This window comes from Bos taurus, chromosome X, assembly GCF_002263795.3.
Source record: "Bos taurus isolate L1 Dominette 01449 registration number 42190680 breed Hereford chromosome X, ARS-UCD2.0, whole genome shotgun sequence".
Lineage (NCBI taxonomy): Eukaryota > Metazoa > Chordata > Mammalia > Artiodactyla > Bovidae > Bos > Bos taurus.
Window position 1 is genome coordinate 95,556,518 of NC_037357.1, and position 24,540 is coordinate 95,581,057.

The following is a 24,540-nucleotide window of genomic DNA, read 5'->3' on the forward strand; positions in this document are numbered from 1 at the left end:
CAAATAGCTGTGGAAAGAAGAGAAGAGAAAAGCAAATGAGAAAAGGAAAGATATACCCGTTTGAATTAAGAGTTCCAAAGAAGAGCAAGGAGAGATAAGAAAGCCTTCCTCAGCAATCAATGCAAAGAAATAGAGGAAAACATCAGAATGGGAAAGACTACAGATCTCTTCAAGAAAATTAGAGATACTAAGGGAACATTTCATGCAAAGATGGGCTCAATATAGGACAGAAATGGTAGGGACCTAACAGAAGCAGAAGATATTAAGAAGAGGTGGCAAGGATACACAAAAGAACTGTACAAAAAACAAGATCTTCAGGAACCATATAAACACGATGGTGTGATCACTCACGTAGAGCCTGACATTCTAGAATGTCAAATCAAATGGGCCTTAGGAAGCAACACTATGAACAAAGCTAATGGAGGTGATGTAATTCCAGCTGAGCTATTTCAAATCCTAAAAGATGATGCTGTGAAAGTGCTGCTCTCAATATGTCAGCAAATTTTGAAAACTCAGCAATGGCCACAGGACTGGAAAAGATCAGTTTTCATTCCAATCTCAAAGAAAGGCAATGCCAAAGAATGCTCAAACTACTGCATATTTGCACTCATCTCACACACTAGTAAATTAATGCTCAAAATTCTCCAAGCCAGGCTTCAGCAATACATGAACCGTGAACTTCCAGATGTTCAAGCTGGTTTTAGAAAAGATAGAGGAACCAGAGATCAAATTGCCAACATGCCCTGGATCATCGAAAAAGCAATAGAAAAACATCTATTTCTGCTTTATTGACTATGCCAAAGCCTTTGACTGTGTGGATCACAACAAACTGTGGACAATTCTGAAAGAGATGGGAATAGCAGAACACCTGCCCTGCCTCTTGAGAAACCTGTATGCAGGTCAGGAAGCAACAGTTAGAAATGAACATGGAACAACAGTCTGGGTCCAAATCGGGAAAGGAGTACATCAAGGCTGTATATTGTCACCCTGCTTATTTAACTTATATGCAGAGTACAGCATGAGAAATGCTGGGCTGAAAGAAGCACAAGCTGGAATCAAGATTTCTGGGAGAAATATCAATAACCTCAGATATGCAGATGACACAACCCTTATGGCAGAAAGAAAAGAACTAAAGAGCCTCCTGATGAATGTGAAAGAGGACAGTGAAAATGTTGTCTTAAAGTTCAACATTCAGAAAACTAAGATCATGGCATCCAGTCCCATCACTTCATGGCAAATAGATGGTGAAACAGTGGAAACAGTGGCTGACTTTATTTTTCTGGGCTCCAAAATCACTGTGGATGGTGATTGCTGCCATGAAATTAAAAGATGCTTACTACTTGGAAGGAAAGTTATGACCAACCTAGACAGCATATTAAAAAGCAGAGACATTACTTTGTCAACAAAGGTCCATCTAGTCAAGGCTATGGCTTTTCCAGTGGTCATGTATGGATGTGAGGGTTGGACTGAGAAGAAAGCTGAGTGCTGAAGAATTGATGTTTTTGAACTGTGGTGTTGGAGAAGACTCTTGAGAGTCCCTTGGACTGCAAGGAGATCCAACCAATCCATCCTAAAGGAGATCAGTCCTGGGTGTCCTTTGGAAGGACTGACACTAAAGCTGAAACTCCAGTACTTTGACCACCTGATGTGAAGATCTGACTCATTTGAAAAGACCCTGATGCTGGGAAAGACTGAGGGCAGGAGGAGAAGGGGACGACAGAGGATGCGATGATTGGATGGCATCACCAACTCAATGCACATGGGTTTGGGTGAACTCTGGGAATTGGTGATGGACAGGGAGGCCTGGCGTGCTGCGGTTCATCAGATTGCAAAGAGTCACACACAACTGAGAGAATCAACTGAGCTGATATGTAACCTTGTTCTGTATTTGCCAAGTCTCCTATCAATGTGTTATAATATTTTCATAATTTAAAGAATTAAAAAGAGAGAAAATAAATGGAATCTAAATTGGAAAGGAAAAAAGAAAATTATGATTTTCTGCAGATGATATGTTCCCATACTTAGAAAAATTCTAAAGAGTCAGCCACAAAAGTATTGGACCTAATCAACCAATTCAGTAAAGTCCCAGGATATAAAATCAACATATAAAATCAGTTTCATTTCTATACACTAACAACAAAACATCTGAAAAAAAGGTAACCCGTTTACAACATTATCAAAAGCAGTGAAATACCGTTTTCTCTTGAACAACATGGGGTTGTGGTACTGATGCCCTGTGCAGCCAAAAGTCTGCATATAGCTTATTGGTGTATGTCCTCCATGTATGTTGTTCCTCATACATGTAACCCCATGTAACATGTAGCCTCATACATGTAACCCCATATAACATCATATGTGTAACCCCGTGTGACATGTAACCTCATACATGTAACCCCGTGTAACATGTGATCTCATACATGTAACCCCATGTTCCACCTCCATGGATTCAACCAATTGTGGATTATATTGTACTGTAGTATTTATTATTGAAAAAAAATCATGTATGTGGATCTTCACAGTTCAAACTCATGTTTTTCAAGGGTCAACTGTCTTTAGGAAATATACATACAATGAAAACTATAGACCTTAATGAAACCAACTGAAAAAGACTGAAACAAATGGAAAGATATCTATCATGTGTTCATGGATTGGAAGAATTAAGAGTGTTAAAATGCTCAAGTATCCAAAGCCATCTGTAGGTTAAATAGAATCTCTGTCAAAATTCCAATGACATTTTTGACAGAAATAGAAAAAAAATCACAACATTTTTGTGGAACCACAAAATACTCCAAATAGCCAAAAAATCATAAGAAAAAAGAAGATGAAATAATCACACTTCCTAACTTCAAACTATACTACAATGTTACAGTAATCAAAATGGTATGAAACTGGCATAACACAGACAAACAGAGCAGTAGAATAGAATTGAGAGCCCAGAAATAAATTCCACATATATGGTCAACCAATATTTGACATAGGTTCCAAAAACCCTCAATGAAGAAATTATAGTCAGCAAATTATATTAGAAAAATTGAATAATCAGATGCAGGAAAATTAAACTGGGTCCCTATCTTATGCCACTCACAAAAATTAACTTGAAATAGGATAAAAAATTAAACCTAAGACCTGATACCCTGAAACTCTTAGAAAAAAACATAGGGAAGAAAGTCCTTAATATTGGACTGGGCAGTGACTTTGGTATGACACTAAAAGCACAAGCAATAAAAACATATCAACAAGTAGAATTACATCATATTTAAAAACTACACAGGAAAAGTAACAGTTAAAAAAACGAAAAGGCAACCTATGGAATGGGAGGAAATATTTACAAAGCATATACCAAAGCATGAATAAATGAAACAAACAATAGAAAATATTGTTTGTTCTTTTGAAATGAAAATACAATTTTAAACCCTTCAGCCAGAGTAACTAAGGAAAATAGAAGAATAAAATTAAAAAAAAGAAATTCTAGAGGAGATATTACAACCAAAACTGATGTCACATAAATTAAAATTATAGGAGGTCATAGATAGCTGGTGAGAAGTTGCTATATAACATAGGGAGCCCAGAATGATGCTCTGTGATGATCTACAGGGGTGGGATGGGGGAGGAGAGGGAGGCTCAAGAGGAAGGGGATACAAGTATAATTATGGATGATTCAGTTATTGTACAGGAGAAACCAACACATTATTGTGAAGTTGTAAAGGGACTCCTGAAAGTCCCTTGGACAGCAAGATCAAACCAGTCAATCTTAAGGGCAATCAACCCTGAATACTCATTGGAAGGACTGATGATGAGGCTGAAACTTTAGTATTTTGGTCATCTGATGAAAACAGCCAACTCACTGGAAAAAAAACCTGATGCTGGGAAAGATTGAGGGCAGAGGAGAAGAGGGCGTCAGAGGATGAGATGGCTGGATGGTATCACCAGTGCAATGGACATGAACTTGGGCAAACTTCGGAAGATGGTGAGGGACAGGGAGGCCTGGTGTGCTGCAGTGCATGGAGTTGCAAAGAGTCGGACATGACTGGGTAACTGAACAACAATGGCTGATCCAGTTGTTGTACACAGAAATCAACACAATTTTATGAAGCAAAGATACAGGATGCTTGGGGCTGGTGCACTGGGATGACCCAGAGGGATGGTATGGGGAGAGACGTGGGAGGGGGGTTCAGGATTAGGAACACGTGTACACCCGTGGTGGATTCCTGTTGATGTATGGCAAAACCAATACAATATTGTAAAGTAATTAGCCTCTAATAAAAATAAATAAATTTAAAATAAATAAATTAATTAATTAAAATAAATAAATTTAAAAAGAGATCATAAAGGACTACTAAGAAAATTACATGCCAACAATCTTGATAACCTGGAAGAAATGGATAAATTACTAAAATGAAAAAAATGCAACCTACCGAGACTAAATCAGGAATAAACTGATAATCTGAACAGACCTATAACTAGTAAGGGGATTCCAACAACTTCCATCTGAAATTGTTTCATATATATATATATATATTTTTTTTTTTTTACATGTATATGGCACTTCCCTGATGTTTCAGTGATAAAGAATCCACCTGCCAAGGCAGGAGACGTGGGTTCGATCCCTGGGCCAGGAAGATCTCCTGAAGAAAGAAATGGCAACCCACTCCAGGTTTTTTTGCCTGGGAAATCCTATGGGGGGCTACAGTCTGTGGGGTCATAAAAGAGTTGGAAATGACTTAGCAACTAAACAATAACAACAACAATACATGTATATACACATTATTACATTGGTCTCCTTGCTCTTTCCTGAACATGTCAAGCAAGCTCCCACATCAGGGCCGTTTCACATTCTGTTCTGTCTAAAATGCTCTTCCTCTTGAAATTCACATGACCACCTTCATTCAAGTCTCTGCTCAATATCACCTCATCAAAGGTATGTCTCCTGATCAGTGTTGTTTATTGATTTATTCTTTATCCCCTTTTTTATCTTGGTTCGTAAGCCTCACAGCCCTTATTACTCTGACATTATACATTATTTATTTATTTATTCACTGCGTGCATCATCCTCTAGAATGCAAACTCCATTGAAAGCAGGAACTTTGTTCTGTTCACCATTGTATCCCCAGTGCCTAAAACATAACTGAGCACATGAAAGATGTTCAATAAATAAACATTAAATAAATGAATAGATCAAAAGGGGAAAAACAGATTCAGTTTATGATCTAGATTTCCCAGTAGAAAAAATACCATATTTATATGACCGTTTCTGCCTAATAACATTAAACCATATAGTCCACTTATTTGCTCTTCAAAATCACCCTTTGTTTTTATGCTTCTTTTAAAAAGTTACTATATATATATATATATATATATATATATATATATATATATATATATATAAAAGATGTAGCCCATGGACTTTTGGTGTTTTCTGCTTCACTGAAATGACAAGGGAGTATTATTTTTATTTTCCTCTATATTTACTTTGCTTAGACAAAATAGTAATCAAATATTACCTTTATTGTATGCATTTTTAAATTATATTAAAATTTTATTAGATTCTCTGATTACATTGCTGGTAGCATTTAGTAAAAAACTATTAATAGAAACCAAAAACTTAGGATTCAGTCATAATTTCTCATGTGACCTTCAATAATTTTAAAAAATCATCTCTGGGCCTCAAACTTCTTCTCCTTAATATGGAGAGACTAGATAATATGACGGAGAAGGCAATGCCATCCCACTCCAGTATTCTTGCCTGGAAAATCCCATGGATGGAGGAGCCTGGTAGGCTGCAGTCCATGGGGTCGCTAGGAGTCGGACACGACTGAGCGACTTCACTTTCACTTTTCACTTTCGTGCACTGGAGAAGGAAATGGCACCCCACTCCAGTACTCTTGTCTGGAGAATCCCAGGGACGGGGGAGCCTGATGGGCTGCTGTCCATGGGGTCACACAGAGTTGGACACGACTGAAGTGACTTAGCAGCAGCAGCAGAAGATAATATGCTATCTTGTTCTACGAATGAAGTTAAGCATATGGCAAATGTTCTCTATACCTGATTATACTCCATGGTAGATACAATTTGATAATCATTTCAGCCCACAATCTCCCTTGCTGTAGGAAATGTATGTCCTTTCACAGGGTGGGGGCCTAATAGCCATGTGTATACTCATAATCTTGCCCCTCCTAGTAGTAGATAATCAAATTCTGGATTGACATCTGATCCAAACTGGGTCAATCAGAGCTGGGAATTAAAATTCAGAAATGCTAGTAAATCTCTGCTGATTGCCTGCATTTTGAATATGTAGGAGAAGGCAATGGCACCCCACTCCAATACTCTTGCCTAGAAAATCCCATGGATGGAGGAGCCTGGTAGGCTGCAGTCCATGGGGTCGCTAAGAGTCGGACATGGCTGAGAGACTTCACTCTCACTTTTCACTTTCATGCATTGGAGAAGGAAATGGCAACCCATTCCAGTGTTCTTGCCTGGAGAATCCCAGGGACAGGGGAACCTGGTGGGCTGCTGTCTATGGGGTCGCACAGAGTTGGAAACGACTGAAGTGACTTAGCAGCAGCAGCAGCAGCAGAATATGTAAACTTGGGAGCTCTAGGATAATCCCTATTTGTCTAGGTGCTGAGGGAGTGAGAAGAATAAAGCATATAAGTTGAAAGAAACTGAGATAAACTTGAGACCCTTTGGTTCCAGGGATGGGGAAGGAGAAAAGAAGGTGGCAAACTCCCATGGCCATTGTCAGCTTTTCATTCCTAGTTATTCTCTCTCATGTGCCTGGGCTATATGTTTTGCCCTTGGGTTCCATGAGAAACTCTTATATCCTTAATATAAATTACTGTTTTGTTTTCACTTAGTTTGCAGTAGATCTTTGTTATTTGCAACCAAAAATCCTTAATCAAGACAGACACAACTGGATCAGTGATCAACAAACAAAATTTTGCACAACTTAAAGCTCTAGACATGTTAAGCAAAGCAACTTAAAGCTCTAGACATGTTAAGCAAAGCATCCTTGCCCCAGTTTTATTATATACTTGAATTAATCCTTAGTTAATTAGAAAAATCATTAACCAAGATATTTTATTCAATAGCTTTTAGTTAACTAAAGTCTCTGGGACTACCTGGATTAGAAACATTCATTAATGGAAATACAACATTTACCTTCCAAAAATCAAATGGTTTTATTTTTTTTCTAAGTGTCTGTCCCCTTTTGTTACTGAAAACTATTAATCATTAAACAGATTTAACTAATTCTTATTCTGTATTGGATGTTTGGCTATGTTTGCATAGAATACTCTGTCTCTCTTCCTTTCATCCATAATGGCAAAGGGGGTGGGAGATGAGAGTTCTAATTAATTAAAAAATTCCAGAGAGCTAATTTGTTTAATTCTAGTTGATCCAATGAACTCTGTGTTATTTCTTCCTTTGCTCTTTCTCCTAAAATCTAAGATCCATAAGTTAAGAGCAATGAATTACACAATAGAGACAAACTATCATTACTGTAAAAGGCATTGAAGCAGAGAATTAGCTTTTTTCCCTTCCCCAAGACTCAATAGTATATAAGAAACATCTAACAACTCCATTATTAGGGAGTTGCTCAGTCTTGGTTAACTTTGACATTCATTCCAGCTTCTTGTTGGAAGGATTTCATTTCTGAATGCAAAACATGCTGTTTTTTACAGCTTATTGCATCATAACCTAAACAGAACAAATCTGTATCAATTCACCTGTATGCATTTATGATTATTAATTCATAACTGGGAAGGAGTTCCTGAAGTTTTACTATTTTCAGAGTTATTATAAGGTCATTAGTATATGAAAACTACTCAGTGTAAATTTTAATAAACACTACTTTCTTACTCTGATGGATTAATAAGAAGAATTTATAAAATCACAGAATTTACATTCAAATAATACTGCTATTGCAGTTTTTAAAACATCTGAAACCAGTTCACTGTAACTATCACCCTAATTTTTTTTTAACTATTAACTGAGATTCAATTTCCTTTTCTTTAAAGAGTTGAATGCAATTAATATCCTAATTCTTACATATTCAATAGAGCACTTAGAAGACATTTTTAAATACATAAAATCTAGATGTTCTAACATTTATCCATCTCAGCACTTATCTGAATTAAATATAAATGTTTTAATAGCCAGTAAAAAACAAACAAACAAAAACCTGCCATTTCCTAATCCAAAATCACTGCAGACGGTGACTGCAGCCATGAAATTAAAAGACGCTTACTCCTTGGAAGGAACGTTTTGACCAACCTAGATAGCATATTCAAAAGCAGAGACATTACTTTGCCAACAAAGGTCCATCTAGTCAAGGCTATGGTTTTTCCAGTGGTCATGTATGGATGTGAGAGTTGGACTGTGAAGAAAGCTGAGTGCTGAAGAATTGATGCTTTTGAACTGTGGTGTTGGAGAAGACTCTTGAGAGTCCCTTGGACTGCAAGGAGATCCAACCAGTCCATTCTAAAGATCAGCCCTGGGATTTCTTTGGAAGGAATGATGTTAAAGCTGAAACTCCAGTACTTTGGCCACATCATGCGAAGAGTTGACTCATTGGAAAAGACTCTGATGCTGGGTGGGATTGGGGACAGGAGGAGAAGGGGACGACAGAGGATGAGATGGCTGGATGGCATCACTGACTCAATGGACATGAGTCTGAGTGAACTCCAGGAATTGGTGATGGACAGGGAGGCCTGGTGTGCTGCAATTTATGGGGTCACAAAGAGTCAGACATGACTGAGTGACTGAACTGAACTGAATCTCCCATAGGACTCTGGCTGATTCTCCATGGAGTAAACACTCTTAAAAATATATATTTTAGCATGACTACTATAACCAGGCTATAACAAATTTTCACTGGGGTTCTGAATTAAGGAAATTTTGTTTTATTGTAATTGAGACCCCAGTGATTCAGAATCTGTGATAATTCAGAAAGGGGCTGAGACTAAATCAACTTTAGTATTATTTAAGAAGAATGATAACCAAATAAATAGCATAAACAAAATAGAGAAGATATAAAATTACTTAAAGGAAAAAGTGCTTCCAACCACATTTAAATACTTTATGAGAGGGGCGGTCCTAAGATGGCAGAGGAATAGGACGGGGAGACCACTTTCTCCCCAAGAAATTCACCAAAAGAACATTTGAAAGCTGAGTAAATTCCACAAAACAACTTCTGAATGCTGGCAGAGAACATTAGGCACCTGGAAAAGCAGCCCATTGTCTTCGAAAGGAGGTAGGAAAAAATATAAAAGACAAAAAGAGAGACAAAAGAGGTAGGGATGGAGCTCCATCCCGGGAAGGGAGTCTTAAAAAAGAGAATTTTCCAAACACCAGGAAACACTCTCACTGCCAAGTCTGTGGCGAGCCTTGGAACCACAGAGGGCAACATAAAAGGGAGGAAAAATAAATAAATAAATTAAAACCCGCAGATTACGTGCCCAACGGTAACTCCCCCAGCGGATAAGCAGCACAGATGCCTGCATCTACCACTAGCAAGCAGGGGCTGGGCAGGGAGGCGCGGACTGCATTGCTTAGAGTAAGGACCAGGCCTGAATGCCCCGAGGGCAATCTGAGGGAACTAACTTGGGATAGCAAACCAGACTGTGGGATAGCTACAACACAAAAAGCTTTAACCTAAGACACCGTCAGGCCCGCTCACAGAACAAAGGACTGAGCAGAGCTAGCTGGCTGCAGGCCGGCCCATCCCCCTCCAGAGACAGGAAGGCGAGGGCAGCCAGAGCCGAAAGGGGGCAATCATGGCCCCAGAGAGGCATTATCTACAAAACTGCAAGCAGGCTTTGTTGCTAATCAAGACTTCTTGGACGGGCAACATCTGCCTGAGAAGGTGCACTGGTTGTACACCCAGAAAACTGAGTGACAGAGACGGGGGAGGAGATAAGCCGCAGCAACCGTGCTCACCAAACACCTGGTCATCTGAGCTGCTCGGACCTGGGAAGGGCACAAAACGCAGGCCCAACCGAGTCTGCACCTCTGAGGACTACCTGAGTACCTGAACCAGAGCAGCTTAGACCTGGGAAGTGCATACAACCCAGGGCCAGCCTCAGACAGTTCCCAGCAGAGCAACCTAGAGCCTAAGCAGTGTAGACAGGGAAAGCGCACACACCGTGAGTAGGGGCAAACCCAGTGTGGCCGAGACGCTGCAAGCACATGCCAGTGTTATTTGTTTGCAGCGTCATTCCTTCCCCACAGCACGACTGAAGAAGTGAGCCTACAAAAAAAAGTGTCCACCACCGCCCCCTTGTATCAGGTCAGAAATTAGACACTGAAGAGACCAGCAAACAGAAGAAGCTAAAACAGAAGGAACCTCCTTAGAAGTGACAGGTGCAATAGATTAAAACCCTGTAGTTAGTACATAGCAAGGGGCCTATAGATCTTGAGAAATATAAGCTGGATCAAGGAAATATGCAAAAATGAACTGATCTCACACTGCCCACAACAACACCAGAGAAAGTCCTTGATATATTTTTATTATTTTAACTATCATACTTTAATTTTTTTAAATTTTTAGTCCTCTATTACTCCTTTAATTTTCATTTTTATAATCTACTATTACTTTGCAAAAAAAAAAAAAAGAGAGAGAGAGAGAGAGAGACCCTATTTTGTAAAGCAAACTTCATATATATATATATATATAATTTTTGTGACTTTTTTTCCTTTAATATTGTATTTTTGAAAATCTAACTTCTACTCTAGATTTTTAATCTTTGCTTTTTGGTATTTGTTATCAATTTTGTATTTTTAAGAACCCAATCTTTAGTACCCATTTTTACTTCAGAGCAACATTACTGGCTTGACTGCTCTCTCCCACTTTGGACTCTCCTTTTTCTCCGCCTGGTCGCCTCTATTTCCTCCCTCCCCCTTCTCTTCTATACCCAACTCTGTGAATCTCTTTGTGTGTTCCAGATGGTGCAGAACACTTAGGGAACTGATTACTGGCTGGATTTGTCTCTCTCCTTTTGATTTCCCCCACTTTATCCTAATGGAGATCTCTGTCTCCTTCCTCTCTCTTCTCTTCTCTGTATAACTCTGTGAACATCTCTGAGCGGTCCAGACTGTGGAGTTCACATAAGGAAGTGATTACTGGCTAGCTTGCTCTCTCCTCTTTTGATTCCACCTCATCTCATCCTGGTCGCCTCTATCTCTCTCCTCCCTCTTCACTTCTCCATGTAACTCTGTGAAACTCTCTAGGTGTCCCTCACTGTGGAGAAACTTTTCATCTTTAAACTAGATGTTTTATCAATGGTGCTGTATAGATGGAGAAGTCTTGAGGCTACTGTAAAAATAAGATTGAAAACCAGAAGCAGGAGGCTTAAGTACAAATCCTGAGAACACCAGAGAACTCCTGACTCCAGGGAACATTAATTGATAGGAGCTCATCAAACTCCTCCATACCTACACTGAAACCAAGCACCACGCAAGGGCCAACAAGTTCCAGAGAAAGACATACCATGCACATTCTCCAGCAACACAGGAAGATAGCCCTGAGCTTCAATATACAGGCTGCCCAAAGTCACTCCAAACCATTGACATCCCATAATTCATTACTGGACACTTCATTGCACTCCAGAGAGAAGAAATCAAGCTCCACCCACCAGAACACCGACACAAGCTTCCCTAACCAGGAAACCTAGACAAGCCACCCATACAACCCCACCCACAGCAAGGAAACTCCACAATAAAGAGAACTCCACAAACTGCCAGAATACAGAAAGTCCACCCCAAACTCAGCAACATAAACAAGATGAAGAGACAGAGGAATACCCAGCAGGTAAAGGAACAGGATAAATGCCCACCAAACCAAACCAAAGAGGAAGAGATAGGAAATCGACCTGATAAAGAATTCTGAAAAATGATAGTGAAAATGATCCAAAATCTTGAAAACAAAATGGAATCACAGATAAATAGCCTGGAGACAAGGATTGAGAAGATACAAGAAAGGTTTAACAAGGACCTAGAAGGAAAAAAAAAAGAGTCAATATATAATGAATAATGCAATAAACGAGATCAAAAACACCCTGGAGGGAATATTCTGCTATTCTGCTATTTACCAAAATAACGGAGAATAGCAGAATAATGGAGATAGCAGAATAATGGAGGCAGAATATAGGATCAGTGAGGTAGAAGATAGAATGGCAGAAATAAATGAATCAGAGAGGAAAAAAGAAAAATGAATTAAAAGAAATGAGGACAATCTCAGAGACCTTATGAGACAATGTTAAACGCCCCAACATTCGAATCATAGGAGTCCCAGAAGAAGAAGACAAAAAAAAAAAAAAGGAAGACCATGAGAAAATACTTGAGGAGATAATAGTTGAAAACTTCCCTAAAATGGGGAAGGAAATAATCACCCAAGTCCAAGAAACCCAGGGGGTCCCAAACAGGATAAACCTAAGGTGAAACACCCCAAGACATATTATTAATCAAATTAACAAAGATAAAACACAAAGAACAAATATTAAAAGCAGCAAGGGAAAAACAGCTAATCACACACAAGCGGATTCCCTTAAGGATAACAGCTGATCTTTCAAAAGAAACTCTTCAGGCCAGGAGGGAATGGCAGGACATACTTAAAGTGATGAATGAAACTAACCTACAACCCAGATTACTGTACCCAGCAAGGATCTCATTCATATATGAAGGGGAAATCAAAAGCTTTACAGATAAGCAAAAGCTGAGAGAATTCATCACCAGCAAAACAGCTCTCCAACAAATGCTAAAGGATCTTCTCTAGAAGGAAACATAAAAAGGGTGTATAAACTCGAACCCAAAACAATAAAGTAAATGGCAACGGGATCATACTTATCAATAATTACCTTAAATGTAAATGGGTTGAATGACCCAACCAAAAGACAAAGACTGGCTGAATGGATACAAAAACAAGACCCTTATATATGCTGTCTACAAGAGACCCACCTCAAAATAAGGGACACATACAGACTGAAAGTGAAGGGCTGGAAAAAGATATTCCACGCAAATAGAGACCAAAAGAAAGCAGGAGTAGCAATCAATACTCATATCACATAAAATAGACTTTAAAACAAAGGCTGTGAAAAGTGACAAACAAGGACACTACGTAATGATCAAAGGATCAATCCAAGAAAAAGATATAACAATTATAAATATATATGCACCCAACATAGGAGCACCACAATATGTAAGAGAAATGCTAACAAGTATGAAAGGGGACATTAACAATAACACAATAATAGCAGGAGACTTTAATACCCCACTCACACCTATGGATAGATCAACTAAACAGAAAATTAACAAGGAAACACAAACTTTAAATGATACAATAGACCAGTTAGACCTAGTTGATATCTATAGGACATTTCACCCCAAAACAATGAATTTCACCTTTTTCTCAAGTGCACACGGAACCTTCTCCAGGATAGATCACATCCTGGGCCATAAATCTAGCCTTGGTAAATTCAAAAAAATTGAAATCATTCCAAGCATCTTTTCTGACCACAACGCAGTAAGATTAGATCTCAATTACAGGAAAAAAAATATTAAAAATTCCACAGTATGGAGGCTGAACAACACGCTGCTGAATAACCAACAAATCACAGAAGAAATTAAAAAAGAAATCAAAATATGCATAGAAACAAATAAAAATGAAAACACAACCCAAAACCTGTGGGACACTGTAAAAGCAGTGCTAAGGGGAAGGTTCATAGCAATACAAGCATACCTCAAGAAACAAGAAAAAAGTCAAATAAATAACCTAACTCTACACCTAAAGCAACTGGAAAAGGAAGCAATGAAGAACCCCAGGGTAAGTAGAAAGAAAAAAATCTTAAAAATTAGGGCAGAAATAAATGCAAAAGGAACAAAAGAGACCATAGCAAAAATTGACAAAGCCAAAAGCTGGTTCTTTGAGAGGATAAATAAAATTGACAAACCATTAGCCAGACTCATCAGGAAACAAAGGGAGAAAAATCAAATCAATAAAATTAGAAATGAAAATGGTGAGATCACAACAGACAACACAGAAATACAAAAGATGATAAGAGACTACTGTTAGCATGCACAACTTGGAAGAAATGGACAAATTCTTAGAAAAGTACAACTTTCCAAAACTGGACCAGGAAGAAATAGAACATCTTAACAGACCCATTACAAGTGCGGAAACTGAAACTGTAATCAGAAATCTTCCAGCAAACAAAAGTCCAGGATCAGGCGGCTTCACAGCTGAACTCTACCAACAATTTAGAGAAGAGCTAACACCTATCCTACTCAAACTCTTCTAGAAATTTGCAGAGGAAGGTGAACTTCCAAACTCATTCTATGAGGCCATCATCAGCCTAATACCAAAACCTAACAAAGATGCCACAAAAAAAAGAAAACTACAGGCCAATATCACTGATGAACATAGATGCAAAAATCCTTAACAAAATTCTATCAATCAGAATCCAAGAACACATTAAAAAGATCATACATCATGACCAAGTGGGCTTTATCCCAGGGATGCAAGGATTCTTCAATATCTGCAAATCAATCAATGTAATACACCACATTAACAAATTGAAAAATAAAAGCCATATGATTACCTAAACAGATGCAGAGAAAGCCTTTGACAAAATTCAACATCCATTTATGATAAAAACTCTCCAGAAAGAGGGAATAGAAGGAACATACCTCAACATAATAAAAGCTATATATGGTAAACCCACAGCTAACATTATCCTCAATGGTGAAAAATTGAAAGCATTTCCCCTAAAGTCAGGAACAAGACAAGGGTGCCCACTTTCACCACTACTATTCAACATAGTTTTGGAAGTTTTGGCCGCAGCAATCAGAGCAGAAAAAGAAATAAAAGGAATCCAAATTGGAAAAGAAGAAGTAAAACTCTCACTATTTGCAGATGACATGATCCTCTACATAGAAAACCCTAAAGACTCCACCAGAAAATTACTAGAGATAATCAATGAATATAGTAAAGTTGCAGGATATTATATCAACACACAGAAATCCCTTGCATTCTTATACACTAATAATGAGAAAATAGAAAGAGAAATTAAGGAAACAATTCCATTCACCATTGCAACGAAAAGAATAAAATACATAGGAATATATCTACCTAAAGAAACTAAAGACCTATATATAGAAAACTATAAAACACTGGTGAAAGAAATCAAAGAGGACACTAATAGATGGAGAAATATACCATGTTCATGGATCGGAAGAATCAGTATAATGAAAATGAGTACACTACCCAAAGCAATCTATAGATTCAATGCAATCCCTATCGAGTCACCAATGGTATTTTTCACAGAGCTAGAACAAATAACTTCACAATTTGTATGGAAATACAAAAAACCTCGAATAGCCAAAGCAATCTTGAGAAAGAAGAATGGAAGTGGAAGAATCAATCTGCCTGACTTCAGGCTGTACTACAAAGCCACAGTCATCAAGACAGTATGGTACTGGCACAAAGACAGAAATATAGATCAATGGAACAAAATAGAAAGCCCAGAGATAAATCCATGCACCTATGGACAACTTATCTTTGACAAAGGAGGCAAGAATATACAATGGAGGAAAGACAAACTCTTTTACAAGTGGTGCTGGGAAAACTGGTCAACCACTTGTAAAAGAATGAAACTAGAACACTTTCTAACACCATACACAAAAATAAACTCAAAATGGATTAAAGATCTAAACGTAAGACCAGAAACTATAAAACTCCTAAAGGAGAATATAGGCAAAACACTCTCCAACATAAATCACAGCAGGATCCTCTATGACCCACCTCCCAGAATATTGGAAATAAAGGCAAAAATAAACAAATGGGACCTAATTAAAATTAAAAGAGTCTGCACAACAAAGGAAACTATCAGCAAGGTGAAAAGACAGCCTTCAGAATGGGAGAAAATAATAGCAAAGGAAGCAACTGACAAACAACTATTCTCAAAAATATACAAGCAACTTTTGCAGCTCAATTCCAGAAAAATAAATGACCCAATCAAAAAATGGACCAAAGAACTAAGCAGACATTTCTCCAAGGAAGACATACAGATGGCTGCTGCTGCTGCTGCTGCTAAGTTGCCTCAGTCGTGTACGACTCTGTGCGACCCCATAGACAAAAGCCCACCAGGCTCCCCTGTCCCTGGGATTCTCAAGGCAAAAACACTGGAGTGGGTTGCCATTTCCTTCTCCAGTGCATTAAAGTGAAAAATGAAAGTGAAGTCGTTCAGTCGTGTCCGACTCCCAGCGATCCCATGGACTGCAGCCTACCAGGCTCCTTCTTCCATGGGATTTTCCAGGCAAGAGTACTGGAGTGGGTTGCCATTGCCTTCTCCATACAGATGGCTAACAAACACGTGAAAAGATGCTCTACATCACTCATTATCAGAGAAATGAAAATCAAAACCAAAGTGAGGTGCCATTTCACTCCAGTCAGAACGGCTGCTATCCAAAAGTCTATAAGCAATAAATGCTGGAGAGGGTGTGGAGAAAAGGGAAACTTGTACACTGTTGGTGGGAATGCAAACTAGTCCAGCCACTATGGAGAACAGTGTGGAGATTCCTTAAAAAACTGGAAATAGAACTGCCATACAACCCGGAATCCCACGGCCTGGCATATACACCGAGGAAACCAGAAGTGAAAGAGACACGTGTACCCCAGTGTTCATTGCAGCACTGTTTATAATAGCCAGTACGTGGAAACAACCTAGATGTCCATCAGCAGATGAATGGATAAGAAAGCTGTGATACATATACACAATGGAGTATTACTCAGCCATTAAAAAGAATACATTTGAATCAGTTCTAATGAGATGGATGAAACTGGAACCTATTATACAGAGTGAAGTAAGCCAGAAAGAAAAACCCCAATACAGTATACTAACACATATATATGGAATTTAGAAAGATGGTAACAATAACCCTGTATGCGAGATACCAAAAGAGACACAGATGTATAGAACAGTCTTATGGACTCTGTGGGAGAGGGCTAGGGTGAGATGATTTGGGAGAATGGCATTGAAATATGTATAATATCATATGTGAAATGAATTGCCAATCCAGGTTTGATGCATGATACAGGATGCTTGGGGCTGGTGAACTGGGATGACCCAGAGGGATGGTAAGGGGAGGGAGATGAGAGGGGGGTTCAGGATGGGGAACACATGTACACCCATGGTGGATTCATGTCAATGTATGTCAAAACCAATACAATATTGTAAAGTAATTAGCCTCCAATTAAAATAAATAAATTTATATTAAAAATACTTTATGAATATCTCATAACATATAATTCATTGATATACTAGCTACAAACCACTCCCATCTATTTATTAAAACAAAATTCATAAGAGTAATACTTTGTTTAACCTAGTTCTAGTTACTATGTGCACAAGTTATGCACAACTGCATAGCTGCAGTTCATAAAAATATTCTAAATTTCAAAACTTCAACCATTTTAGGACTATTTTTATTACAAATTAAGAAAATTTTGAAACATAGAAAATCTAATACTCATTTATTATACCTTTACTTCTTCACTTATGGAATCACAGACATGTGTACCAATATAGTAGCAATAATAATACAACCCATAACTAAATCTATTGATGATAAGCAAAAACAACCCAGATTATAATGATAGCTTTGAAAGTACACAGGAAAAGTAACAGAAAAGCCTCTGTGCACATTTAGAGTTTAAACTCAATAACAGTTAAATGAATTAGTATGTGATATTTGCCCAGCCCTGCAAAGAGCAAACATCAACTAATAAGTGATGAGACTAGTATATGTATGACTTGTGATATCAAACTTATTACTTGTGTCACACCTGATTATGTCAACTAGTTTTCAACTTGAAAGAAAAATAAAAGTAGCTCCAAATGAATGATAAGAAATGTCACAAAATGTAAAAGGAATGCTTTGAATTTCTCAGTTGAAAGATACTGTATAAACATAAAATCTAGCAATAAGACAGAATGGAAAAATAGAGAAGACATACCTTTTTATTCTAAATAAAAAACATCTATATGATTAAAATGTAATGTTTAGATTATAAAAATGCAATGAAGAACTTGGAATTATCATCTGAATGAAAGGATCCATAATTTTAATCTAGAAGTAACTAACTTCTGACTTTTTCCTTCATACAATAAAGGAAATTATTTTTGAAGTAAAAATACAGGTAATTCAAAAATTGCCTGAGTTAGATACAGTATTTTAAAGTAACTTGGGCTAGTCTTCTTGGTGCTCCTTCTAGTCAAATCATCCAGTTTCAAATGCAGTTTATCTGACATGGATCCAGCCTTTGAGACTACAACAAAAAATCTTTCCTAAATAAGTTTTTTAAAATATAAATGTATTTTGTAAAACTCACTTAGGAGCTAAAAAAGCAGCTCATAATTGACAGTGAAAACAACCAATACCCACAATGGTTAGGATAAGTGGAAATGAGGTACAGAAAGTGGACATAATAAGGAGACATAATTCAGGACTCTGAAAGGTTATGAAGATATTAATATCATAGAAATAGTTTAGTGAAGATTGTTAGAAAACATCCATTTTCCTCATTATTAATCATATCAAAATTCAATTTAAGGTTTTCAGTCAACATGTATTGCATTTTAAAATTGCTACAAAAAGCTTATCTTTCAGCAACAAAGTTTCACCACCAAATTCCTGAGGTATATTAAGAAAATAGGAATGACTTAATAATGTGGAATCTTTTGGGTGCCAACAGTTCAAAGAGAGTTAACAATTCATAATATAAGATACCATACTAAAAGAATGATAACTATATGTGAGACAGTTCCTGTGAATATTAGTTTACATCTTATATATGAAGATTTTCTTTTATTTTGTTTGTAGGTACCATACTTTAAGAAGAAACTCTAATCTTCACTCTTCTTCCTATACTTAATTGGCTGTGGGTATTTTTCACTTTGTGAAAAAGGTTATGTTCCAGAAAATATGCTCCAAAATTAAATTGTTGGGTAAAAGCCATTTTCCCATAAGCTTCCACAATAAAATATAGAGATGTACTGAGCTGGAAAATGTTTCAATCCATTGACATAATAAAGATCATACTTAAAAATATGATAGCAGTTTAAAAACTACGTATTTAAAGAAAATTATAACTTATGGATACACCATTGGTACTTAGTGCTCTACCTTCAGACTCAGTAGCAGAGTGATAAAAAACATCAAGACATATTATCAGTAACAAAACTAACAATTCCATACCATATTTCATGTACAGCTACCACTGATATTTAGCAATACAACTAAGATATGTACCTGCCTTAAACCTCCATAGTACTTAGAACTTGGCATATGAAGTAATTCTAACTTTCTCAACAGTTTCTCTATCATTTAGATTAACCAGTTCTCTTTCCAAAGATATTCCCTTTTGATACCAGCATAAGCAGCTAAGAACAGAAATGTGCAATAATGCTTAGCAAAGGAAACCCCAATGCCCTCTGAAAATATTTTGTTATCTACTAACTTGTTAATTTCCAACAATGATCAGTATTCATTGACTGTGTCTGTGTGGGCCATTCTGTTCTCTAATAACTATTTAGAAGTCATAAACTATTGTTTATTTAACTAACAGCTGACATCCTAAGCAGAGGATTCTCAAAAGAATTATATTTGTTGAAATTATTAGATACTTTAAATTAGGGTTTATCAGTAATAACTATATTCAGAGAAAACTATTACTGGCAGCCAAAAGATACCAAATGAAAGATATATGATGTTATATAGAAGCTCCTTGGAAGGCAAGCTATGACAAATCTAGACAGTGTATTAAAAAGCAGAGATACCACTTTGCTGACACAGGTCTATATAGTCAAAGCTATGGATTTTCCAGTAGTCAAGTATAGATGTGAGAGTTGGACTATGAAGAAGGCTGAGCACCAAAACATTGATGCTTTTGAATTGCAATGCTGGAGAAGACTCTTGAGAGTCCCTTGGACTGCAAGGAGATCAAACCAGCCAATCCTAAAGGAAACCAACCCTAAATATTCATTGGAAGGACTGAGCTGAAGCTGAAGCTCCAACACTTTGGCCACCTGATGTGAAGAGCTGGCTCATTGGAAAAGACCTGATGCTGGGAAAGATTGAAGGCAAAAGGAGAAGGAGGCGGCAGAGAATGAGATGGTTAGACAGCATCACAGGCTCAATGGACATGAATTTGAGCAAACCTGAGAAATAGTGGAGGACAGAGGAGCCTGGCATGCTATATTCCACGTGGTCACAAAGAACTGAACACCAACAGCATGGAAGCCTCAAAAAATGTCAAGTTTGGGTATATTTTTCCTTAGAGCAAATCTGTGAATTAACTCGAAAATTCTTGTTATTTGGAATTCTAATATGCAAATTTCTGTTTGTGGGGTGCATATTTTTTTCTTGATGTAACAATTACACTATATTATCTTGTTCTATACACACACACACACACACACACACACACACCTATAGACATCAACTTACAATGGTTGACAAAAACCCAGAAGACTAGCCATTTAACTGATTCTCAACACAGCAGACAGTTGTTAGAAAAACACTGTAAGTGTTGCAGAGGTTTATATTTGGAGTTTAAACACTGATGTTAGTCACTGATAGGAGCTTCCCTGGTGGCTCGGATGGTTAAAAAAAAAAAAAAAAAATCTGCCTGCAATGCAGGAGACACAGATTTGAGTCCTGGGTTGGGAAAATCCCCTGGAGAAGGAAATGGCAACCCACCCCAATATTCTTGCTGGGAAAATCCCATGGACAGAGGTGCCTTGCAGGCTACAGTTCACAGGGTCGCAAAGAGTCAACCACGACTGAACAACTAACACACACTAGTCACTGATTACTAATGACATCATTTTAAAACTTTGACAGACATCAATTAGCAGGACTCTAGAAATAGTAGTGTTAATGAGCTGTACTAAAAACTATCATGTGTTTTAATGGACCAAAATTTATGTTATTTATAGAATTTCCCCCAATTTACTTTATTACTAATCTGAAGTTGACTAATCAGATCAATCTTGTACAAAGCACTTATATTTTAACAATCTTAGGAGACAGTGAAAAGTTTGCCCCAGGAAATAGGATTATGTTAAGTCTGACTTCTATAGTGTGTACATTTGTAAAAGTATTGACATTTAATTTAATAAAGGTATGTAATTTGACATAAAACTATTCCCACTACAATGTAGTTAATTGCCACTGACAATCCCCTTCTCCACCTTTAAGGTTTATCCAGGAGAATAATTTGCACAAAGATTTGAAAATCAAGTGTCTTAGCTCAAGCTGTGCTGAACTCCTCCCCTTCCAACAGTCTATACTTCTAATAAAACAAATCAAGACTTTCTCTATAATGCCTTCTCAGACAAACACTGGTCTCCAAAGATCTCGTCTTACTCTTAATCCTTTTAGTTCTTATTCTGTACTATTTTATGCTCCATTTGTTGACCATGATATCTCATGTATGTATTTTCTTTCTCCAATGGATAAGCAATTTTTCTCCCAGAACCTGTTTCTGTTCTGTTCTCCACAGTGCCTAGTATAGTAATGGGCACACATAGAAAAGAAAAACTTGTTAAAGTCAATTTAAAAAAACCTCATTCTAGAGTTCACTGGTCAAAAGCCTGGCAAAATGAACTATTACTATTATCTTATAACGTGGCTATGACAACATAGATAGATGCTCTTGAGTATGTGGTGCCTTCATAGCCATACTCATTACAATAGAATTTTAAGTTAGATTCAAATTACTGCCTATTTCTAACAGTAGGTGACGATGAATAGCAAGTATCCACGTGGCACATTATTGTTTCAAATAATTCAGATTTAATTCATCAAGAGCTTTTCCAAAACAAAAATATTTCTAACTTTGGCATCTATTAATAGCACTGAGAAGCACATCAGTTTGCCAATTCATGCATAAAACAAACAATACTAGCTGAGGTCCAAGATTATTTTGCAGTGATACTCAGAATTACATCCTGCTTTAACCGCTACCCAAGAGAACTTCAAACAACATGAAAGCTTCCAAAGAAAAGCATTTTACCCAAAACTACTGGAGATGTCAGTCTTGACTGATTCACTAAAGTTACCTTATCACAAATGACATCTATATCTTTTTAAAAAATCTTTTATCTTAAAAGATTTTACCCAAAACTAAAGTTAGAATTTTTATTATTTCACTTCTTTTTCAAATAAAAGAAACCTGAAATGGCTTAAAATCAGCAGGGAGGGAAGAGAGCCAAATAAAACAAGGAACCCATCTTTCATTGTCTGCACACAGAAGTACCTTATAATAAAAATTACTAGTTAATCTAAATTCGGTCTGCTTTTGAAAGGGGTCAACTAAGAACTGTAATTTTTTTTAACCATTTTCTCTTAAAGAAACAACTTTGCTGCTCAAAGATAATATTGATTTTTTTTAAGTACCAAAACTTTAGATCCTCATCTAATCACTCTGTCCAAAATATCACTTCAGGTTCCATACATCAGTGTTTTTTGGAGTAACAATTCTCAAACACAGGCTACCTCAAGAAGAACAGATATATCATAATACAACTTCACTTTTATTAGGGAAATTTTAGGTTTCTTCATCATACTTATTTTTATATAAATACGTCATTCTGGATAATGAGCAGTTAGTTTGTAAAGCTTGTTTGCCCTCTTATCAGTAACTCTTCGCCTCCTTTTTTCAAGTTTGATGCCACTCTGGAAGTCAAAAGTATGTGTTTGCTAGTTTGTTTTATTAGTATTATTTAATATAAGTACTGTCTTCCTAACTTGTATACATCAGAAGCCAGAAACCAGGCACAAGGCTTTTAAAGGCTCTCACCTCAAAAGTAGCAAGAAAACTGAAAAGTAAGGGGCCACGCCAGCTGCCTGTTCAAGCCTTGAGGCATCGAGCCACAGCAGCCTGATAATTGGCTCTAGAGAAGCCTGCGGTTAGACAGCCTCCTGAGAGCTGAGAGCGAGGGAAAGGGGCAAGCATAGCACTGGAAACGTCTGTCCCCGAATTAGGGACCAGGCTGCATGATTGTACGTAGATGTATCAGCATCCACGGCATCTAAGAAGCAAAGCCAGGCCTTAAGCACCGACCTCTCGTTCCTGGACGCCCGGGTTTAGACCAGAAAGTGATGCTTTTTAGAAGGAAAACTACCTCGAAGGGAATAGGTAACCACGAGCAGATATGTAGCAGAGGCATCAGAAGCGTCTGCAGGAGAACGCAGAGATTCAGTCTCTTCCCGGGGCCCCAGAGGCCAGAAAGGTGCCCCAGCACCAGGCGAGTGCGGTGCCACTACTCACCCCTACTCTCCTACGGTCCCCGTCGTCGCCCAGCTCGACACAGCCCCTGCAGAGGGAGCCCCTCCCCCGCCCGCCGCCAGGGGTGGGCTCAGCGGGCTAGAGGAGGCTGCGGCGCAGGTGTCCGTGAGCCGGGACGAGAGACGTGCCCCAAGAGGAACTGGGTTCAAGGAAGGCAGCCTGGTGCCTTGCGCTCCCCGGCGCTGACAACTTCACCACCATCGACGTGGAGGGGTGAGGGGAGGCAATGAGGGAAGGCCCTCGCCCAGCGGCCCGGACCCCCCCGCGGTACTAGGCCCGAGCTCGGGCGGGACCTCTGCCCCTTCAGGGACGCGATCCCCAGGCCTGATTCCCGTCCCTCAGCCCTGGCGGCCACAGAGCAGCAGCGGCTCCCTCTCGGGGCCGCGGTCGCAGCGGCATCCTCGTGCTCCTCCTTCTCTGGCGCTGCTGCCTACACACACAGCCGCTGCACCCTGAATGCTGTCGCCTAGCAACCGCGCGCATGCGCCCCGCCTCCGCCATCGACCGCCGTCACTGCTGGCGCTGCTTTCGGAGCTCAGTCTGTGACCTAGAAAAGTACGCAAAATCACGTTTCCTAGGGCCCAGATAGAGCGATGTCAAGGTAGGGGTGGGAGAAGTAAATGGCATCCTACTCCATTATTCTTGCCTAGAGAATCCTGTGGCCAGAGGAGCCTGCTGGGCTGCTGTCCATGGGGTCGCAGAGTCGGAAACGACTGAAGCGACTTAGCATGCATGGATACATTAGAGAAGTAAATAGCAACCCACTCCAGTATTCTTGCCTGGAGAATCCCAGGGACTGAGGAGCCTGGTGCGCTGCCGTCTATGGGGTCGCACAAAGTCGGACACGACTGAAATGATTTAGCAGCAGCAGCAAGGTATGGGTGAAGTGGGGAGAGGTGCAGAATGCTCTGCAAATCTAAAGAGGCTGGAGGATCTAGGTTATGATCGTCTCCTGGCACCTCCACAGGCACACTGATGGTTGAGACTGACAGTCCTGAGAATCTCCTAACTTATTTTCCAAAAGCGCTTCTTGCAATCTGATCCTTCACAAGGGCTTCCGGAAGAATTTTCTAAATAGCTTCTCTGACCATGTCACTCATCTGCATAACTCCAATGATTAACGGACAGTCTGCTGAATAGGCCCTAACTGTTCTTGACTACTGTATTAGCACCCTCTCTGGTCTCCCTGCCTTTAG

At 38.6% G+C, this 24,540-nt stretch overlaps 1 protein-coding gene across 1 annotated transcript in view; it reads right to left on the reverse strand.

The window, feature by feature from the left end:
* The window catches only part of ZC3H12B (zinc finger CCCH-type containing 12B), a 604,651-nt gene extending 580,752 nt beyond the window's left edge, over window positions 1–23,899 (reverse strand). The window contains exon 1 of the mRNA XM_059883437.1: window positions 23,327–23,899. The gene's annotated coding sequence lies outside the window, so the exon portion shown is untranslated. The remainder of the gene's footprint in view (window positions 1–23,326) is intronic.
* Window positions 23,900–24,540: the final 641 nt, after the last annotated feature.